We start from the raw sequence: 23,424 nt of genomic DNA, 5'->3' as shown, positions 1-23,424 counted from the left end.
TTCTCAGGAAAAAGGCATGTACAATGCTGGCTCTTACACAACACCAAATCCACTGCACACACACACACACACACCACACACTCACACACACACACACACACACATGCACCACACATGCACCACACACTCATACACACACACACACACACACACACACACACACACACCACACACACACACACACACACACACACCACACACACACACACACACACACAGCATGGGAGTTCTGACTCATGTTTAGTTGGAAGTGTCTTCACTGAGATCAACTTTCTGACTTTTTGAGTAACAGACATTTTACTGTTGCTAGTGACAGCTTGACAGATAGAAAGATAGACGGAGTGATAACAATGTATACAAAGGTTTATGTTTCAATATATACAGTGGAGCGTTAAATTAAATATTATATAAAACCAGGTCATTATTCTACTGTTAAGTGATACGAGTATTGACTATAGATGAGTCAAATTATTGCTAATTCTATTGATTTAAAACAGATTTTATAGCTTTGGCTCGAAAACAATATACGTTTTTCATTTCAGTTTAAGTCCACAGCAATTTCTCTATCACAATAGAGTGCTGTGATTGACCACATGTAATCAAGTGTTTAGGAAAGCAAAGCTAACCGGCTCCTGGCTCCAGATTTATATTTGACATACAAATATTTGAGCTGTTTGGATCTGTAACCTTGGTAAGAAGATGAATAAGGGTATTTTGCAAAAATGTTCAACTATTCCCTTTATGACTCACTGCAAAGGAGCGAAGACAATTGTGTTTTACGCTGACAGACAAACGATCCCTGCTGGGTTAAACCCATCAACTTCAATTCTCTGGCTCTCTTTGGATTTGATTGGAGGCCAGCTGCTCGGGGAACGCTGGTCTAGATTTCACAAAGAGCCTCAATTCACACCGGCCTCTCTTACGACGTTCGCTGATGAATACACCTGCTGTCTATGCTGTTACAGGTGGGACACACACACTTGTAATTTAGAATCAGAAACAGGTTTATTACCAGGTAGGTTGACATGTACGAGGAATTTGACTTGGTTTTGTGGTGCACATACAAGTAAAACAACATTTAAAAAACACAGATCGAAAACTATTTTAAGAAAACTATAATAACATTACAAAATATTTAATGGCAGACACCCTATCCATTCTAAGAGTGCGCTTAAGACCTTCCTGTTTGATAAAGCTTATAGTTAGGGCTGATTAGATGCAGCCCTTAGTTTTGCTGCTTTAGGAAGACTGTTGGGGGACACCTTGCTTCTTCCGTCTCTCTGTCTGTACCTCATGTTCCCAATAGGCCAGCTTCCCCCACATTTATTTTTGGTGTCTATCTACGCCGGGATCCTGAGCCGTGGCTGAACCTGTCTCTGCGGTCCTGCCTGACTCTCATCATACTACTTCCCTGATGACTCCCACAGGATTGCTGACATCCTCGTGGATTCATCTTCTTATTACAGACTCATGCATTTCCTAACATTCGGTCTATATGCTGTAAAATGTATTATCTCTTCGATTTACACACGGCATCTATTGCACGTCTGTCCGTCCTGGGAGAGGGACCCCTCCTCTGTTGCTCTCCCTGAGGTTTCTCCCATGTTCCCTTTAAACTGTGGGGTTTCTCTGGAAGTGTTTCCTTGTACGATGTGAGGGTCTAAGGACAGAGGGTCTAAGGACAGAGGGTCTAAGGACAGAGGGTCTAAGGACAGAGGGTCTGAGGACAGAGGGTCTGAGGACAGAGGGTCTAAGGACAGAGGGTCTAAGGACAGAGGGTCTGAGGACAGAGGGTCTGAGGACAGAGGGTCTAAGGACAGAGGGTCTAAGGACAGAGGGTGTCGTATTGTCATACTGATATTCTGTACAAACTGTGAAGACCACTGAGACAAATGTAAATGTTATGATATTGGGCTCTATAAATAAACATTGATTGATTGATTTAAAAATATGGCAGTATTTACATTGAAATATAATTGGAATCAAATATGTGCAGTAATAAAAAACAAGATATTGTGTACATTGTGTGCATTAATGTAATGCATAAGGTTTATGATGTAATGAATGGGAAAAAGGAAAGGACGTTTATGTTTTAAAACCTTAAAATGCTCATCAGATTAGCATCGTGTTGGAGGAGACTTGGTATATAAACTGTGTACATCAGTGTGGTTAGAGTGAATCTCATAGTTGCGAGTTGGTTTAAATGACTTAGTGGCATTAGATGCAGGGAAATGATGCTTCCCATTAGCTTGTGTTTAATCCATGAATACAGCTGCTGCCACTTAATGGCACTTTAAAGGCACATGAATGATTCAAAAGTGAAAATCAGTGTAAAGTATCCAAATCTGTCAAAGACGTAAAAATGATTGAAAAAGAGACAAGTAATCTACATGATTTAATAAGACATAATGACAAGCTTTAAGTGAGGTATGCATCGCTTTTAAAGGTCCCGTGTCATGGCCATTTCTACTGATCATAAATCCATTGTTGAGGTCGACTAGAATACATTTACATTGTTCAATGTTCCAAACTCACATTGGTTTCTCACACAGCATCTCTGTATGTGTATTCACTCTCTGTCCTAAACGGCTTGTTGGAGCTCCTGCCCCCCCCTGTGAGCCCACTGTGCTCTGATTGGTCAGCTCGCCCACTCTGTTCTGATGAGTCCACCACCGTTACAGCAGAACATCAGTGATTATGTTTTGCAATGGCGTTTGTTAGCAACCAGAAAATGACACCAGTAATGACAAACAGATGAGAATGCTGCGTGGGGTCTGGGTGCCGTGTTGGCGGGACGGTGCGCGGCTCGCTGCTGCGAGGAGCGGACCGTGTGAGCTGGGTTCATTTCGCGGGAAGGGGGGGGGGTGCTGATGGGGCTGCAGAACCCCCATCTGTGAGGCTCCACTAGCACCAGCACCCCCAAATGCGGCACACCTACAGTGTAAGCGTGCCACAGTTTCGCCGCAGAGAGAGAGAGTGTGTGTGGAGCTCCACGGATTGGTCCATTTGGACCAATGGCTCCATTTGAGTATGGGCACGTCACTGTACCCAGGAAGAAAAAGAGAAATGTCCAACGAGGCGTTCTGGGGCAGCATAGACAGGTCTTTTCTGTGGTAGAGTTTTACTCGCTACAGGGTGTTTGTGACTCTGCAGACCGTTTACATGCAGAACAACCTTCATAACACACAAGGGGACGGCTAATAACCAGAAAAGCATGACATGGGACCTTTAAATAACTTTATATAGCATGGATACGGAAGATGATGGGGGCCAAATAAGAAAAATGCAATTCGTACAAAAAAAGTCATAAATGTAAAACAATTGATTTTTTTTGGCCTTTCTTACAATAAAATCTCTTAATTTTTACTTCGATCAAAACATTTTATTTTTACATTTTTTGACAGTTTTCACATTTTTTAATCCTCTTTTTTACAATGGAAATACAAGTGTGTGTACAACTAGACATACAAATCAATGCACCACATCTTAGCTTCAATATTAGGCTTATCTTCCAGTGCAAGAACATGTAAAATAAATGTCCATACAGACAAATTATGACGATGTGATTATGCTCAAATTAAAACATTGCAAGGCATGAAATGTCCTCCACCCTGCCTCAAGTTCCTTACAAAAAAAAACTAGAAATAAACAGGAAGTTTGGTCATGATTGAAGCATACAAAATAAAAGCATGGAAGTAGCCACGTTTAGGAGTAAAATGACTTACAGCAACACAACAGACACTTACAAGCTCTGAGTAATTGCTATATACACACATACGCACAGATTCAGCGTTACATCTGCATATTAGATACAAAAATACCCTTATAGCGTTTATAGAAGGGTTTTTATGCATATAGTACATAGTTATATTATATTTTAATGTATTCAGTTACTCACATAATTGTTTTAATAGCTTTTATATTATAATTATCTTTTATTTGTATATGTTGTTATGTGTTATTCATTCTTTGTCTCTGTATGCACCATATAAACCAAAGTATATTCCATGTAAACCAATTTCTGATTCTGATTCTGATGCACGTGGTAATCGGAAAAGGTAAAGTCATGATGCATACAAAATAAAAGCATGGAATAAACCACGTTTTGGAGTAAACACAAAATACACTTACAAACTCTGAGTAGACTTTGCTACATAAACTACTCTGCAGCGTTATACCTGCATATAAGTTACAGAAATACCCTTAAAAGTGTTAGTAAAAAAGTGTTTTATGCATATCATAATCGGAAAAGGTGTTATAATTTCACACCGGTCCCCTATGATGATGTGATTATGCTCAAAATAAAAACTATGCAAGGCATGAAGTGGCCTCCACCCTGCGTCAAGCTTCTTAACAAAAGCTAGTACTGAACAGGAAGTTTGGTCATGAAGCATACAAAATAAAAGCATGGAGTAAACCACTTTTGGGGGTTAAAATCAATTACAGCAACCTGAAAAACATCCGCGCGCTTTGGGGAATTGCTAAATACATCGTGGTGCCGCGTGAAACCTGCGTATTAGATTCAAAAACACCCTCAAACGCGTTTTTACAAAAGGGCTTTTACGCACATCGCAGTCGGAAAAGGTGTTGTTAATCTGGCTAACTTTACAGCGGTCACCTTTCTTTGATCCCGACCCCGCAGCCAATCAGCGGCCGGCAGAGACACATGAACGGTGATAATATCCACGGGCTGCAGGCAGGAGGAACAAAGAAAGCCGTCCTTTCACTTCGTCAACACGGACACATATCCACGTCGGAGAGGCAGGTTCCCCCCGCCCCCCCCCCCTACTTTAAACACTTTAAACACTGTTAAATATCTCCGTGCGTCGTGAGAGCCGCTGCGTTGTTTTGCTGAGGAAAGAGGAAACTTGGCGTCGAGAGGTTTTGGTCTTTCTCCAAACCTGGATATTGTGAAGATACCGCACGGTGAGTTTATTTGACCCACTCTCTTCCGTGAAATTGTAATATAATGCCGAAAACAACCGTAAAAAGAATCGTGACTGTTATATGTTGTTGCTTCACATTGGGAGAAGAGGAACACTCCTGCTTCAAACTTTCCTCTTGTTGTTTTTTCCTCAATCTTTCCCTTCTGCTGGGAGCTCGTTCAAAACTCCATGAAATATTCAGTTGATTTAGTTTTGTGTTGCCCCTTGACAAACAAATACACAAATAGGAACTAAACCTAATATGTTTTCTGACTATGTGTAGCTCTTGCATCAATTCGGCATATAATAATTAAAACTAGTAGCTTATTTAATTAATTTGAATCACTTTAATTGGTAATTAACGCAGTGAACTATCACCTTTGACTGCTGCTACAGCAATAGGTGTGACTCAATTAAAAAAAAAAAGCCTTTTTCCTAATTACCTAAATGTCCTTTTTTGGCTGTTCCTGCGCCGAATAATAAAGAACACACTCCGATCACATAAAATCTACTTTTTCAATGTCAGCTGCCTTTTTGAGAAACACTTTCAAATGCGTTATTCATGCATACATCAACTGGCAGTTTTCCCTTGACTTAAATCCTTCTGTTTGTGTGCTGAGGAAATAAAAATAAGAGACTTGTTTCTGTTGCAAGTGTTAAAGTTGCTTGTATTTTATGGTGGAGTCTTCAGACAGGAGTTATTTCCCTGAGCTTTGCTTTGACTGGTCTTACAGTATTCCAGGTGAGCAAACAATGCAAGCCAATGCCCTAAGCGCTATAGCAAGTGGACAGTTTGACTTCAGTCAGTCAGTGCCCATTTGATTTACAGTGGGCTTTGTCATTCAAAGGCTAAATGGTTTGCGTAACAACACCATCTGCTTTGCCCTCCTGGTCATTGGCAGGCTACTGTCCAGAGAGTGCTATGAGAGAATTGTGTGGGTGGAGCACAGCAGATGGTGAGATGGAGAACATAGCTGGCTGATGTGGTAGCAATCTGACTGTTGGTCTATTTTTCAGTTGCAGCAAACCCAAAAAACGGTCTTTTTTTTTTGTAACATGTAAGCAATTTGTCTTAAACAACTCCATCTTAGTCAGCCTGCATGACGAATGGTTTGGCCGTTAATGAGCTTCCTTATACTGTTGAAAGCCAGGTCATATGCCCCCATCATAGAGGAACTGTTGACCCCCACTCCATTTCCCTCCATCTGGGGTTTGACCCTGTGACCCCTGTCTGACATCGGTTGACCCCTCTGTCAACACCAGGGCAGACCTACTGTTACATTACAGAGTCAAACAGGAAGCTCTGGGACACTTCCAAGTTGATTTCAACCACCAATATGATTTTCTGCATGCATCATGTGTGAGTTGAGAGACATACTTCAGCATATAAAACATTGTCACTTACAGCAACAGTCTTCTGGTTTATAACATGGACAATTATGTAATTGAACATGGCAGTAAGGCTATTGGGACTTTTGTGGATGTTGAAAAACTAAACTCTTGGCTGAGTTGCATTTATAAAAAGAAAAATGTTATTTAACTCCGGGTCCTATCCAAAGTGACTTACACTTACCGTCTACATGCCTACATTTTCCCCAGGACACTTTGACAATTTGATGACGGGGGCTTGGGATCGAGCTGCTGACCCTCTGATTGGTAGACTCCTATTTAGTTTTTAGTAAGTTAGATTTAGTCATCTAGTTATTTCGGCTGCACAATTTGTACGAAATAAACTGTTACGATATATCTTTTGACTGATATTGCAACAGCATTATGGTTCACGGTATTGAAGGTAAATATCTTTGTAACCCGTCTTATTTTACGTGAATGAACTGATGAAAATCAAGAACTGAAGGTTTTTAGATTTGAGAAGACGCAGTGTCACTGTCAAAGGAATGACCACAACAGATTAGATTTGACTTTAAGTCAGTCAGTTGTCGGGAAATCTTTGTTCTCCAGATATAAATATTTTATGCTGTGACTTTTACAGGATCTACAAACAATCTCGACTCCCGTTAAAGCCTGTCTAATGATTATCCACCGCTACCATACTGTGTACCCATTCTCTCTTCAACACTCAATCTCTCCTATACACGCACACTCTCTCTCTCAAGGCGGGGGGACTGTAGCCAGTGTGCTCGATGCTGACTCTGCAGAATGTTAATGTTGTGAAATCCCATTAAGAGCAATCCGGTGCAGAGCCAGGCTTCACGGGACAGCGGGTCATTTGAAAGGCCAGCAGTACCCTTGTGTTTGCACTGATTAATGGAATCTAATCACTTTAGGGGCTCGCACTGAATTGAGTTGCTTGTTTAAAGTGCTGCCACTCATGGTTAGTTGCTTTTTGAAGGCCATTTTAAATGACTCTGGATGAGCCTCTCCCGTGGAGAATAACTGCTCTTCGTGCCGCAGCAACACTTTGGTACCTGGGGGGAAGACTGCGTCGTTTTTGACCCCTTTTGCTTTTGTCACTGTTGAGAGACAATAATATCATTGATGTTTTCATTGCCCTGTTCTGATAAGATGGTTGCTTAAAAAGGCACGGACTGAAACAATTGCTGTTGAGTTTTGAGTGTGAGCCAGGATCAGCTCGCTCATATTGTGCACTTTCTCAACAAAAAGGAATAGATGGATAGATGGGTGTATATTTTATTGATACGAATACAAATGATTTAGTTACAGAAGCAGCCGTTTGTTCTGACATTAACATACACATCTTCGTACGTTGGTCTAACGCTCTAACTGCCCACCCTTACCACCCATTTGGTTCCACCTGTGATCCACTCAAAAAACAGTTTGCTTTCTTATAGCCAGAGAGAAGCCGCGTACTGACGTAGCCATTAACGTATCTCTAATAACAACAAAGGCTGACTACATTGGAGCTGTGCTCATGTTGCGGTTCAACTTACAAAGCCCGAATGAATGGCAAGAGTGTCTTTATGTCCAACTTATACTCTTCTTACCAGTAATGAGGCTGATGGTATGCCACTATGGTTCAGCGGCATTTTTGTACGTCAGGCATAAAGCCTACTGAAACCTGATGCTTGATGGTCGTGATGTACTGCCTGGCCGTCACACCAGTGGCGTCCACTGATGCTTTCATTGTTTTACATTTCAATTGACAATGTTTGTAACCATGACGCGGTTAATAAGGGTTGTATAATGTGAAGTTTCTCTCGTATAACATGAATTATGGTCGCGTTCTAGAGGGAGCTTGGTGGCTTCCTTCTGCAACAACTTTCTCTGCTCTCCTCATGAACTGTTTCTAAAGTGAACCCAGCCTCTGACGTACATGCAGCTCTGGCTCCTGGTGCCTGTGTCGCAGTTGAACCAATTTTCTTTTCGGCTGCAGGCCTGTCACCGGTATGATTTGTAGCACAATGAGAAAAGATCGGACTGTCAGTATTAATTGGATAGGACATGAGCGAGAGCTTTTTCTGTCCACGGGAGTTTTTCTAAATTAAACGTACCAATTTGTAGTACTCATTGTTTTGGTTTTAGGGCATGATTGTTATGTAATTTGTTGCTCCACATGCAACCGGCTGCCTGTCGCTGCTGGGTGAGTGATGTGTGCTGAAGTTTGGATTCTCACCCAGCTCTGCAGGCACATGATGGATGTTCCTGAAGAGAAAGAGAGATATCATGTACCAGACAAGTTACTATGCTTGCTTATGTTTCCTCTCTGAGAAGGATGTGGTGTTAAGTGCTCCTCCTGGAAGAAGCTTCCACCCACATGTTTCTATACTGGTACACGAGAGTCTGCATTATGTGCTGCGATGAGACACTTACTCCTGTGAATGAATCTTGACGGTGGTTGTGTTCACTTAAATGCACTATGTACTCAAAATAACAGTCGATAATGCAATGTCCCTGAGCGATAGCAGTGTTTCAAAGCGTGGGTGCTTTTCAAATCTAACTTAAAGTGAAGTTTCATATAGAAGTTAGATCTTTTATATTTCACACTTTGCACCATTTTAGAAATGAGGTAAGGTAATTGGGGAATAAGTGAGACATATGTCAGTTTGTTATTAGCTGTGGCAATCGGTGTGTTTTTTAAATGCCATTTTTCACAGTTTCTTATGTGAGCTGGATTTGGTTTTCCTAGGATGCTACTTGAGATGTTTTTCCTGTACGACAACCGTGTTAATCAATAATTGTTATCAGACAAGCTCAGTGTCTTGAAAGTGGTTAAAGTGCCTAAATGGCCAGCCAGCTGCTACTAAAACCATATTTTATTACCAGCCAAAGTGTATGTGGAACTACTGCAACAGAGTGCCCTGTTGTTAAATGCAACTTTATGGACAATTTCAGAAGAAGTGTCTCCTTTCTCAACAATGAATGGTGTTTTAAACAAAGACATTGTTATGGAGTCCTTACAGAAAAGACTCTTACTGTGTGTGGCCATCCTGATCAGTTAAGCCTCCCTTCATGGGGGAGCTATATATTATACGAAGGACTTGTTTTCTAGCATTGTTCAGCCTTAACAGTTGATTTGGATGGTGGGCAGATTGAGAGAGAATCGAATGGCATATAGGAGACACTAAGTCTGAGGAGGAGGGATCGATAGAAAGAGGATGGTTACTGTTGATAAAGTATTTCTGTTGAGAGCAGTACATTAATGTTTACAAAGCTTCTTGTAACTGAAACCATTATCCCTGTATAAGTGCCTACAAGCTGAAATGACCGATATGGATGTAGTACGACTTAAGGTCCGGACACACCAAGCTGATTTCGGCCGTCGATAGAAGTCAGGCCGTCGATGAGCGTCCTGTCGCCCTACTCGGATTGGTGTGTCCCGCCCAGTCGTGTCTTTTCGGCCGTTCTGACACTTTCCACCGCCGATTCGAGGCTAAAGAAATCACTCTGATTGGCTGTTCAGCTAGCAAATCAGAGCATGAGAAGAGAAACAGAAGTGAGGGACCCAAACAAACTACTAAGAAGGCAAATCTGAGCTTTCATTTAGCTCCAGCTCTCGACACAGGTTCGGGAAAGCCCCGTGAGCTTCTCGCTGTAGAGAGAACATGGAACGCACGCTATTTGTTGTTTGTTTATATCACGCAGTCTGTTCTTCTTCTCTCGGTTATCACGCAGTCTGTCTTCCGGTTGTTGCCTCTTTCGAATGACGAATACACACTACCGCCGCCTGCTGGTAAGGAGAGGTATTGCCACTCACAGTTCGTACGTGCTTCTTGGCCGTCGGCTGAAGTCTTTGCGGTGTGTTCCAGTGCGACACATGGCCGAGACGCGAGGCGACACAACAGTCGTGTTCCGTCGGGACGTGGTCTTTGGTGTCAGTTTGGTGCGTACGCCCCTTGACATTGAAAACAGTGCAATGTCAATGATTTTGACAAATTGAGGAATCCTCAGAAAAGCCTTCTTAATTGGATCAGATGATAACTTCCTGTTTTCAATACGTTTAACAGAGCCACACAGTATAAAGTGAGGGCCAAGAGTTGAAGCAGATATTTTAAACGGGGTGATTAATGAGTGCACTGTTGTGTATAGTGGAGCCGAACTCTATTTCCATTTCTAAGCCCTGGATGGTATTTCCATTTTTGTTCTGAGTCATTATTCAGAGAATCTGACTTTATGTGCAAAGAACACCTTAAAACCTGACAGCCCGTCTTTGTTTTCAACCTTGTGTGAAAGGGTAGCTTAGTTTTAGAAGCAGGAAGTTTCCTCTTCAATGTTTTAAACCAGACATCCTGCCGTATCCTCATCTCTTTTCCTGTAACAGGCTGCCATGCAAACCAGTACCCAAACCCCCGGGTCATTGTTAGGGCAAAGTCTAAACACAACTACTGTTGTCATCTCACCTCAGGAGACCTCTCGGTCAGATTTTGGTGCACTAATGCAGTCGTACAGCTGCTTACTGGAGGATAACAGGAGCACAGCATGCACATGTCAATATGCTGCAGCAGAGGAGTGTTCCCGTTAGACATGAGTGCACTGCTTTAATGAATTTAAGCTAATTCATTTGCAACATTATTTCTGTTTTAAATCGGTATCCTTATGGTTGATTGCACTTATTCTGCTTAGATAACAATGTCAGCTAAATGTAATGTTAGGGTTTATTAAATTGTGATAAAGCTTGACACTAAATGTTAAAAGTGGTTGCCAGGTTTGCAAACTGTCATCAGCTTAACGAAAAACTTTAAATAGTCTCGCCGGTTTCATTTGAGTAAGAAGTCAAATATGACTAGTAAAGATACCATGTCATTATACGTCATCTTAATAATGCATTTAACACCATTTTAAAGTTTAATGGCCAAGATATATACTTACAATTAGGGATGCACGATATTGGTTTTTTGAAACCGATACCGATAACTTCCTGCTTCTCAAGACCGATACCGATAACAAAAAAAAAAATTACGGCACTAATTATTTTAACGCGATTAACGCATGTGTATTTTTTTTTCTCGGCCGCCCCGTATAACAGTTTTGTAAAAGAATGAGAAATCTTACTCTGCCGTACGTTGATTTCCTCCCATAGTTAAAATTATTAATGCAAACGATATTAAAAATGTATTTGTCGGATTTATTTTACACATTAAGTCGTGTGACAATGGGTTCTTCAGCCCCTCCTGTGTTTATAGCCTCAATCATCACGGGTAAATAAATGCTTTTTCTTCAAAATATTCGTTATTTTATTTCATCACCACACTTCCACAGCTTATGACCACCCTTTTAATCAAAGCTCCACATCATTTTTGACTCTATTCCTTTTCTTTTCATCACATTTTGTTAATAACATTCGATTAGGATTTTACTTGACTCCATTTTCAGATACATTTTCAACATGCACAAATATAACTAAACTCATAAATCATCAGGCATGAGTTTAACAGCACACTTTGTCAAGATAAACACATGTAATACATTTAATCAAATCACCATATAACACTTAGTGTGTGTGTGTACGGTTACTCCTGTAAGAGAGGAAATGTACCTTTTTATTGATTTGAAATTTAGAATAGGTAAAATGCCAGTGTTAGCGTCACTTCCTAACAGTACGTCCACACGGCAGCTTTAGACGATTCGTCCACCGCTTCCAACGCTTCTCTGCACATTGACTTTGAATGGGGATGACGTCACTTTGCCTCGCTTTGCGCCAAACTGCATTGTGGGGGAGCGAAGCGAAGATTTCCAGGATTTCAAAGTTGAGCAATGTTCAACTTTTGAAGCTGAGCTGGAAGCGTCAGCCAATCAAATCCCGTTTATGCAAATCTGACAGTAGAAGCGCTAGCCAATCAAACCGCGTGTAAGCTGGGAGAGCCAGACCGCAGTTAATTTCCTCATATTCCAAACGAGAAATTACGGTAGCAAATCACCCGGTTCTTTACGACCAGACTATTTACCGGGATACAAACCGGAGGAACCAGGCATGGAGGGAGGTGCCAGAGACAGTGGGTGAAACTGGTAGGTTTTCGTCTGTTTGGGGAGTTTATATATATATATATATATATATATATATTGCTCGCATAAAATCCCCGGTTTTTTTTGCTTTGTATGTCGGGGGCGGGAGATTCATGTGATTGGTTGTTGGTCGTGTGCTCGCAAAAAATCCCCAAGCTTTCAGACACGCCCAGCTCCAAGATTTTCAAGATTTGTTCAAAGCTGCTGTGTGGACGGGCCGTCAGGCGTTCATGCATGCTCCTTTTTTAAAATGAATGGGAGAATTGGGCGATATTCTTCTACATTTCTTCCGATATGACTTGAACATACTAATGCACCGACACACACCCTTTAGCCTCAGCCAGCCATGAACCCAGCCATTGTTTTGCCACATTACACCGACATGAATAATTGAGTCGTCTACCATGGATCTGCTTCACTGACGCTCAATGGCTTTGTTGTCTGCTGATGTCAGGATCTTTGTTCACATTTTGCTGAGTAACTCTCGTAATCTTTACAGTTTCTCTCTATATTCTGATTCTATTTGTGGGGGCACCGCACCGCCCCGCCCCCCCCCCCCCGCAAGAAAAGCCGGGGGGGGGGGGGGGGGGGGGGCGCGTTAACCTTAACCTATTCCGGTAGCCCACGCATCCACCCCTCCCCTCAAATAAGAAAATACATGCGAGTTCATGGCTACTGTAGACAACGTTCTTGTTGCTCTGTGTTGCGTTGTTAATGAGTGGGACACACCAGAGTTGAGGATCTGTGGGGTTTATTCTCCCAAAAATATAATTTACAATTTAGGCATTTAGCAGACACCTTATTCCAAAGCGACTTACAATGACCAACAGGGACATTCTCCCTGGAGGAGCTGAGGGCTAAGTGCCTTACTCAAGGGCACACTAGTAGTGGTGTTCCAGGTGGGATTTGAACTCGCAACCTTCCGATCATCAGCCCACCTCACTATGACTACCATCGTTTTTTGTTTTTTTAAGGGATCCATTTGTGGCGGGCGATATTTAATTGTGGCGGCCCTCCACAAATAAATTAATGTATGGGAAATACTGCAATATACTACAATGGTGGCAAATGATGGGTATCGTTAAGGTTTTAATGGTACTACTACTTTTATCGATACCGCTTATCGGTCCGGTCTTTTAACGGTACTCTTATCGGTTCTTTTGGAGAACAAAATAAGGTAAACTAACTAAAGAAATTGTGAACAAAACGAACATTGCTTTTTATTGTAATTAAATACATAATATTTCACATCAAAAGAAACAACGTTTTAACAAATCGTAATAAATAATGTGATGACAGATCTGTAAACAGAATAGCTGAAACTTTAACAAAATAAATAACTCAGTTTCCTCTAATCATTAACCCGTGTTTATATAATGTAGTTATCTCCGTGTGTTGCTGCTAGCATACATAACACCTGATGTGGAAACGTTACTCGTGGACGGGGCTACAGAGCTACTAGAAAGACAGTGGAACCCGGTGCATTCCTCCGTCTGAATGTGGAGCACTTTTACTAAATGTTTAGACACATTGCTCGTGTTACCACCCTCACATGCTAAACTCTTATTGCACTTTTGGTAACGAGCATTCTCCACATCGAGATGGGTAAAGTTTAACCACACCTCGGAGAGCGTTCTCTCCGCCATCTCCACCGTGTGTGTGTGTGTTGCTGCTTGTAGCAGCTGCGTGTGTGTAAACTGCCCCGCCCCCTCGCACACAGACGGGGGAGAGATCTCTCGACTGGATTGGAAAGATCGAAAATACTAAAAAGCCGCATTTTGCGTATTAGAAACGGAGTTGGCGAAACTAAAACTGCAATATAATGTTTGTGTAGCAATAATACATACGACATATTTTAGATGTCTCCAGTACCGATAAAAAGACCGATAACGTCGGAGCTTAACGGTACCAGTCTTTAATAATTCAGCCCCGGGCCCCGTTTAATACCGGGGCTCGGTACTCATCCCTATGTATCTGTATAACAAGTGTGCAGATTTATGAAGTTGCTGTTTAAAGGTTACACCAAAACGTTGCCCGTTGCTTTGTTGCAGAGTTCTCCTGAGGGTAACAAAAACCGGTGTGTGTTTGAGGCGTTTGAGTGTTTCTGGGGCGAAGGGAAAGTAGGAGGTTAGATCAAAGCAACACAAAAGCAGAACGGACGCATCTCACACAGTGCCTTTTTTCTCCAAAATATGTTAAGCATTTTTTAATTACAGATCTGTCATATTCCTGAGCACAGAAACCCATTAATCCGTCCAATGAGGAGCTAATGAGTTATTTTATTGGGGGTTAGATGAGGCCACGAGCTGATGGATGGCACGTTGAGCTAATTTAGCCGCCAAAAGTGACATGGTACTTTTTAATCTGCTGGTATGCCTTTCAGCTCAGCTCCATGTCATCAGAACCATCCTGTGGCCTACATGCAGAGTGCGTCAAGTCCTCTTAATGCATGGCCACTTTTTTAATAATATGCTGCTATCTGGCTGTGCAGGGAATATGTGAAGGAACGAAGCTTATTGCTCTGCAGAGAAGGCAAAGGCTGTGACTTGCATTTCTTGGGCTATTTTTGGAGACAGGTGACAGACATTTGTAACTAGGTGTTCCTCGGCTCCTTGCAAATGTATCCTGTTGGTATAATGGTTCACTTGGCATGAAGGAGAGGGACAATTTGGTTTGTGAACATTTGAAAATGGGGAGCAAGGAAGGGGCTCATCACTGTAATAAAGAGAGCTTGTGCAGGTGTAGTAATAATATTAATAACAATATATTTTATTTGGAGACGCATTTCATGACACCCAAGGACTCCCAACAATGCATCAAAGTAACACTCAAACACTTAGAAACATGACAAGCAGGGCAAACATTTAAGAAAACAAATGTTCTGTGGGAAAACGTCCTAAAGAACACTATGATGGAATAATGCGGTCAGTTAACTTCACCAAATAAGGAAGGGCAGTCTATACAATTTACTTTATCCATTAGTGAAGTTAAAGAGCATATACTCTGCTCATGTTCATATCAGTATGTAGTGTCTCTACTGTGCCAAGCTTTAATGTTCAAAAAGCTCTTTATTTTTCTCATACTGCCTCTTTTCACCCTCTGTCTGAAACCATAGCCCAGTCTGCTCTGATTGGTTTAGCTGGCCGGCTCTGTTGTGATTGGTCAATCGCTTAGAGATGTCGCGCCCCTTAGCCTATCACGTACAATGTGTTGGAACGCTAGCTAATAGAAGAGCAAGTGTTACATAGTGATGTCAAGTTACAGAGGTAAACAAAGGAGTCCAATGGAGGCGTTTCAGGGAGGAAAGGGGGGAAATCAGGGATTAGTAGTAGTAGTAGTAGTAGTAAGGAGGGCGTAGTAATCAGCAGCGAACCGCTTCAACGCGTGTATTTCGGTGTATTCACAACATTCATTTTGTTATTCTACAGTATTGTTGTTTTATAGTTATTTGTTAATGTAACCCAATTTGTCCATCCATCTTCTCCCGCTTATCCGTGGTCGGGTCTCGGGGTAGCAGTTCCAGCAGAGAGCCCCAAACGTTCCTTTCCCCTCATCAACCAGCTCTGACTGGGGGTCCCAAGGCGCTCCCAGGCCAGCGAAGAGATATAATCCCTCCACCTGGTCCTAGGTCTACCCCTTGGTCTCTTCCCAGCTGGACGTGCCTGGAACACCTCCCTAGGGAGGCGCCCAGGTGGCATCCTAACTAGGTGCCCGAACCACCTCAACTGGCTCCTTTCGACGCAAACCCAATAGGCGCATTCACACCGCAGTACTTTTCCCACAAAGGTTCATGAGAACTTAGTTCATGAGAACTCTTTAGTTCTCATGAACTAAGTACAGATCGCATTCACACCGGAATAAGTCCCTGGGGGAGGATTAGGCAAATGAAGCCGCTGACGTCACTTCTTCTTCTTCTGCTTTGGGCTTACTGGCAGGCCGCAAACCACTTCACGGCGTATACTGCCGTCCAAAGTCCCCGGCCGGAAGTCCCCGGAGTTAGGGACTGGCTTCAGTAGAAGCTGCTGGGACTCCCAGCAGCTTCTACTGAAGCCTTCCGAGTAAATCGCCAGAACGCCGACACCTCCTCATCTCCACCGCTCCCATGTTTTATTTTGTGTTGCCATAAGTTAGTCTCTCTGCGTTTCTGCGCTGGGCTAATGCTAATGCTAATAATGCTAATGCGAGGATAATAAAATGGCGGCTTCACAAAACTTTTTGGGAGTTTTACGGGGCGTGGTTTGCAATCCGCCCAGCCAATCAGAAATATAGCTCTTTTCTCACAAGAGAGCCGCACGAAAGTCCCTGCTCTCTAGCAGCTCTCTGCTCTCTAGCAGGGACTTTCGTGGGGGTAAAAAGGTTCTCATGAACTAATTTTAGTACCGGCTCTTTTTGGTGTGAACGTGACAAAAGAGTTCTCATGAACCTTTGTGGGAAAAGTACTGCGGTGTGAATGCGCCTAATTTGTGTTCTTTGAAATTGAAAAGGATATCGCATTGTGTTTGTTACTTTCGTTGCAGTTGTATCTTAAGTGTAATTTGGCTTGGCTTCCTATTTATGGACATGCTTTTATTTTGAAGGAGAGGTAGCGCTGTTGACAGGAAGTTGTTGTTGCTATGGAAACAACGTAACGGAGAAAAGTAATGTCTACATATAAAGACGGAGAAAGTAAACGATAACGCTTATGGTTAAGTGTTAGCACCCCCCGAAGAGGCACAAGCTCTTACGTTGATATTGGAGAGTTCAATAAATTCAATATGAGAAAAAAAACAGGAAAAAACAAACCAAACGAATATCCGAATAACGAAATTGAAACCCGAATATTACTCCAACGAACGAATATTCGGGTACAGCCCTATAACACACTACAGGAAAAGGGAAACTACAAAAAGTGGGGCCTCTTTAAGTGAATACTCTAGGTTTCTGCATTCATACCTGTAGATCGTCCAGCCATTTCTATTCCATGTTCACAGAAAACAAAGTAAGCTCTTGTCCTTGTTTGACCCAGCTGACCTAAAGAGTACAAAAAGACAGTAAATCAGTTTTCCTGTGGCGATATAAACAAACCACGTTTTCTCTTTCTTATTGCAGCCATATTTACGAGCCGCCTGCTGAACACCGCGCTGTGCGTCGTGCTCTGGGAGGTTATGGGTTCACAACTTAGCAATCTTCAGCCTGAGCTGTGAACTATTTGGAGATGTATTTACTTCAGCAGTCGGTTGCGTTCAGCATCACAAGGAGGAGGGGATGAGGAAGCACCCAGGAGCTTTTTAACAGTTATCAATCTTCACAACACATTTTCACTTTGTATGCATCTTGCTTGTACAATTTAATAGTCCATTTTGTCATCATATCGTGTATACAACTTAGACAATAGACGTGATTGGGAGAATGAGAAGGTAGAAAGGATTGAGGGCTGTAGTCTCCCAGGGGCCTCCTACTGATAAATGCTTCACCCTTCTTCCCTGTAACCATCATTAAAACTGTCAAGTCATTAAAAGCTCCAGCTCTCCACAGCCCCCCAGTTTCCCTCCTTTCCTCTCGTGGAGCATGATTAACTGCTCCCAAGTGCTTTAGGGCTAAACTTGAGTTATACCTCAGTTACTGATTGTCCTCTTTAATCATCAGCGGATGATAAAATGGAAGTATGAGGATAAATAAAGAGCTTTTTGAACATTTCAGCATGGAGACATATCTCAGTAGAGACACTAAATACTGATATGAACCTAATGTCTCTTTATCAGATAAACATTAGTTTTCTTGCGGTTTGTATACATAGTAATTGGACTAATATTCATCATTTACGTAGGTGTTTATGTCGGGTGTGTCCGGGCAATGGAAAATGATTACCTTTTTTTTTTTTTTTTTTACCAGGTTAAACCACAGGGAATAAAATGCACCAAGGATGTTACGCTCGCTTTCACATTGGATTGAATCCCTGTGTAAAATACTGTACCTGTAGTTTCATTTTGAGTTCATTTCTTATTTATTTCTACGTTTGTTGCTTAGCCACTACACCCAGGGTGACGCAAAGGCTGTAACCTTTTGGTTAACCTCAAGTTGAGAAACCTTCAAAGATTATCGTAAAGACTGCTTCCTCGCATCACCTTGACCTTTGTTTCCACACCCTGGCTGTTACTGGAGCTGAGCGACGGAGCAAACAGGTGGTGAGGGTTATTGGAGAGAAGGCTTCTGTGTAAGCTATCCCGCTGTCACACACACACACATACACACACACACATACACACACACACACACACACACACACACACTCTTGGTTGGATGTGTGAATGCTCTATAATATCATTTGCACCCTGTTGCCTCCATATTGAATCAGTGGATCATTTCTAAAGACATTAGACCAGTAATTTAGCTCAGAGTCCCGGTTTGACCTGTCGTTAGCTGTCTTGTATTTTAAAGACTGACTCAGGAACTGGCTGTGCTTTAAATGCTAAGTGATTTGGGGATTTTAGGACTCTGCACTACGCTATTGGGGCTATTCACACCCGCTGTGCACCAATCCGGCACCAAACATTCTGTGCTCTTTGAATTCGTAATTATCAAGATAACATCCCTCACAAAGTTTTGCATTTTTCTTTAAATGCATCTAGTGGCTCCTGATAACTGAGCAGACAGAATAACTCCTCCACTGACGCTACACTTGTGAAGGAAAAGCAGCCGACACTGAGTACTTCATCGGGTTTTAGAGAAGTAAAGTCGTGCTTGACCACAGTCTAGGAGTGTTGGCACTGTCCCCTGTCTGTCATCCTTACCTTAGACACTCGTTCATAACTCTTGACAGTACCTCATTCATATAGCAAAGCTGTAATGACACCTTTTTTTATTCTGATATGTGTGTTTTTGCACCCCTCAGCATCGCTGCCGCAGTATTTATTGGCCTGATCACAGACTTAAGTTGCCAATGGCAGCCAGGGGAGAGTACACTCTGTGTCTTTAATGTTTAAAGAGGACTAGTCTTAACAGTTGGTGAACATTACCATTGACATGGCTCATGAATATTGAAAAGGGCTGAAGTTATTCCTCCTCTTTCCCTTATCTCTTTTTATCACTGTCCCCTGCTTTATCTCAGCCTGAATTTGAACTGGACCCAAACCATCACAGATATTCCCAGAAGAACACCCCCCCCCCCCCCCCCTGCACTCAAATGGCACTTAGTATGTATAATGCAAAACATTATATCAGACCATTGCCTCTAATCGTGCCGTGGAGTGTTCAGTGTTTGAGTTCATTAAGATGCTTTGCAGACCATTGTTACCATTTTGCGTTCACACCAACAAATCTGGAACTAGAACTTTCTGCACAGCCTATCAGAAATAGGAACCTTTTCAGTCCCTGCTAGAGAGCAGGTACTTTCATGGGAGAAAAAGGTTCCTATTTCTGATTGGCTGGGCGAATTGCAAACCACGCCCAGTAAAACTCGGAAACGTTTTGTGAAGCCACCATTTTATTTGGTGGCATTAGCATTATTAGCATTAGCATTAGCCCAGTACATCAACGGAGAGAGACTAACTTATGGAAACACAAAATAAAACATGGGAGCGGTGGAGATGAGGAGGTGTCGGCGTTCTGGCGATTTACTCAGAAGGCTTCAGTAGAAGCTGCTGGGAGTCCCAGCAGCTTCTACTGAAGCCAGTCCCCAACTCCGGGCGGCAGTATACGCCGTGAAGTTGTTTGCGGCCTGCCAGTAAACCCAAAGAAGAAGAAGAAGTGACGTCAGCGGCTTCATTTGCCTAATCCTCCGCCAGGGCCTTATTCCGGTGTGAACGCGATCTGCTCTTTAGTTCATCTGATGAACTAAGTACTGTGAACTAAGTACTGTGAACTAAGTACGGCAAAGTACTTGGTGTGAAAGCGCCTATTGATGCTATTTGGTTTGTCAAAACAACGGCGTTTTAAAATGAAATGGAGTCTTCCAGCATCGGACAAACACTTCATCATTTTGATTTTTGTCTTTTCTCAACAGGAAATAACCAGCGCGTGAAACTGTGACCTGTGCCTTGTTGTCTTGGAAGAGATGCACTTTTCTCAGGACGCCTGCAATCGGATGGATTAAAAGGTTAGTTTCCAATCCCATCACTAAGTATGCTCATCCACCTTCTTTCCATACTCCAGCACTGCCTTCATTGGCTGCTTTTCTGTCTATAATTACACCTAAAGCCAAGCATTGTATTGGATGATAACGCTGCTGAGGTAGGAATGACTTGTGGAGGAAAGGAGGGCTGCACAATCGGTCCAAAATATAGTGCGATATTCAAATAGCAGGAAGCATAGTATTTGTTAAAGGATAAATATGTGTTAAAATATCATTTTCAATGAAGTAAAGCTGTAGAGATATCTCTGCTTCTTACAAATCATATTACACAGACTCAACAAAACACATTTATTTGGTTCAGATCCTCTTGATATATTATATTAGGATTGGAATAAAATATCAATCTTTTGCAATATTGGAAATCATATCGCAATATCAGTAAAAATAATCACAACAACTCGTGCAGCCCTAATGGAAAGTAACTCGGTACCTTTACTGAAGTACTCTACTTTAATTTCCCCGTTGGTAATTAATAAAGTGTCTTCTTCTACTTTGGTACAACTCTGATATACTTCTCGTGTATTCCCATTTTATGTTACTTCGTTTTGTTCACAACATTTAACTACGCTTGTGACCTCGCTATTAGGGCTGCTCAATTAATCGTATTTTAATCGCAATTACGTTTTTAAAAAAAAAAGATGTATTGTTTTTTCAGTTGAATTATACTTAAAGTTCAGGGTAATCAACTGTTAACATACTGTTCACATTTTTTCTTTCAATAAACAGATGTTTTCAAAGTAAATGGATAATCGTTTTTAATAATCGTGATATCAACTATTGACCCAAATAATCGAGATTATGATTTTTGCCATAATCGAGCAGCCTTACTCGCTATGGCATTTTCAGGGATAACGGGACAAAGCCTAGGACTTATTTCCATCATGAAACCTGTACTCCAGGGGTGCCCAATATGTCGATCGCAAAGGTAGTGTGGGTAGATCGCATGGCATTGAAGAAAAAGTTAGCCTATCATCCCTCCTTGCTATGGCATTTGCCACTTGATTGACGTGCAGGTAAGCCAGTCTGAGATCTCATATTTTCTAACACGCAGTTAACCGCGCATGGGCTGCAAATCACCGACGAGCTGATTACCTAGTTAGCCTTCCAATTTATACAATTCTACTAAAGAAAGGGTATAAAAATGACCAAAAATGAACTGAGTTGTATTGTGCCATACGGGTTCATGCAGTTATGAGGGGGCCTCACCTCCTCATCTAATAATAATAATAGCTTCGATTTCTATAGCGCCTTTCAGGGGACCCAAGGTCGCTTCACAAGTAATAGTGCAAAGACAAACATAACAAAACAAAAGACAGACAAACAGAACAACAGATCGATTTAGGGGCCGAAAGCCAAAGCGCAAATGCGGTGCGTTAGTGTAAGCGCGCCACAGTTTATCCGCAGTTTTAGTCCACTAGCACCCCCCCCCCCCCCCCCCCCGCTCGCGACCCTGTAGGTCAGGGGTATTCAACTAAAATTCAACGAGGTCCAGTTAGAGAAAATCTCCCCATGCAAAGGTCCGGAACATCAAAATGTCTAACTTGCTTTATGAATTAGTGTGATATATATTGAAGTAGCTTTATCAACAACTGACTGCCAATCAAATAAAGAAAGTACAATTCAAAAACAACTATTTATTATCAATGAACATTGAGCTCTACAGATATACAGTAAATACTGTGGATATGTGTAATGTTCCGCTCGGGCTGCATTTACAAATAAAATAGCTTTTGAAAATGTGTGCATCTTTAAAGTGCTTAATTTTAGATAAATAAAATAAAGTGTAGCAGCAGCTTGAGTTTCCCTTTTTCTTTGTTAACCGTTTCACATCATGACTTAACAGTTTCAGACGATTATAGAACAATATCAGTCTTTACACATCATAACAGGGCTCTGTGCTTGGCCCCCTCCTGTTCACCATTTACATGCTCCCCCTCGGCCAGATCATCCGACATCATGGACTCAACTTCCACTGCTACGCTGATGATACCCAATTGTATCTCAGCACCACTCCATCCTCCCAGCTCCCCCCTCAGTCTCTCATCAACTGCCTGCATGACATCAAAGCATGGATGTCATGCAACTATCTGAAACTAAACAGCATGAAAACAGAGCTCATGGTTGTGGCACCCAAGGCCCTGCTCCAGAAGGTTGGTGACTTCGTCCTTGAGGTTGACGGCTGCTCCATCTCCCCATCTCCTGAAGCCCGCAACCTGGGTGTCATCCTCGACTCCACCCTTTCCTTCCATTCCCACGTCAAATCTGTGACCAAATCTGCCTTTTATCACCTGAGGAACATTGCCAGACTCCGACCGTCACTCTCGGAGTCGGTTGCCGAAACCCTAGTCCATGCATTTGTCACCACCCGCTTGGACTACTGCAATGGTGTCCTGTTCGGGGTTCCCAACAAAACCCTGGACAGGCTCCAGTATGTCCAAAACTGTGCTGCTAGGGTACTCACGCACACAAAACCGTGGCAGCACATCACTCCCACCCTCATCCACCTACACTGGTTGCCGGTCAAGTCCCGCATATCCTACAAAATCCTCCTCCTTACCTACAAATCCCTCCATGCCCTTGCCCCCCAGTACCTATCGGACATCCTTCACCCACATGCCCCACCCCGGAACCTGCGGTCCTCAGACTCTGGCCTGCTTACCACCCCCCCGCACCAAACTGCGAACCTACGGGGACAGAGCCTTCAGTGTGGCAGCCCCCACCCTCTGGAACGCTCTCCCTGCGGAGATACGCAACATCCCCACACTTGAAGCCTTCAAAAGGGCCCTCAAGTCCCATCTGTTTGCCAAGGCTTTCGGCCCCTAAATCGATCTGTTGTTCTGTTTGTCTGTCTTTTGTTTTGTTATGTTTGTCTTTGCACTATTACTTGTGAAGCGACCTTGGGTCCCCTGAAAGGCGCTATAGAAATCGAAGCTATTATTATTATAACAATTGAACAGTTTTAAAGTTTCT

General features: G+C 42.4%; 1 protein-coding gene across 2 annotated transcripts in view; it reads left to right on the top strand.

Moving 5' to 3' along the window:
- The first annotated feature begins 4,730 nt into the window (after positions 1-4,730).
- Positions 4,731-23,424, top strand: part of LOC117538266 (SPRY domain-containing SOCS box protein 4-like) — a 75,619-nt gene continuing 56,925 nt past the window's right edge. The window contains exons 1-2 of one of the 2 annotated variants that reach the window (XM_034203864.1): positions 4,731-4,926; positions 20,326-20,418. The gene's annotated coding sequence lies outside the window, so the exon portion shown is untranslated. The remainder of the gene's footprint in view (positions 4,927-20,325; positions 20,419-23,424) is intronic. The other variant, XM_034203863.1, reaches the window with a different exon arrangement.

This window comes from Gymnodraco acuticeps, unplaced genomic scaffold (assembly GCF_902827175.1).
Source record: "Gymnodraco acuticeps unplaced genomic scaffold, fGymAcu1.1, whole genome shotgun sequence".
Taxonomy (NCBI): Eukaryota; Metazoa; Chordata; class Actinopteri; order Perciformes; family Bathydraconidae; genus Gymnodraco; species Gymnodraco acuticeps.
This window is presented reverse-complemented; position numbering and strand designations above follow the sequence as displayed.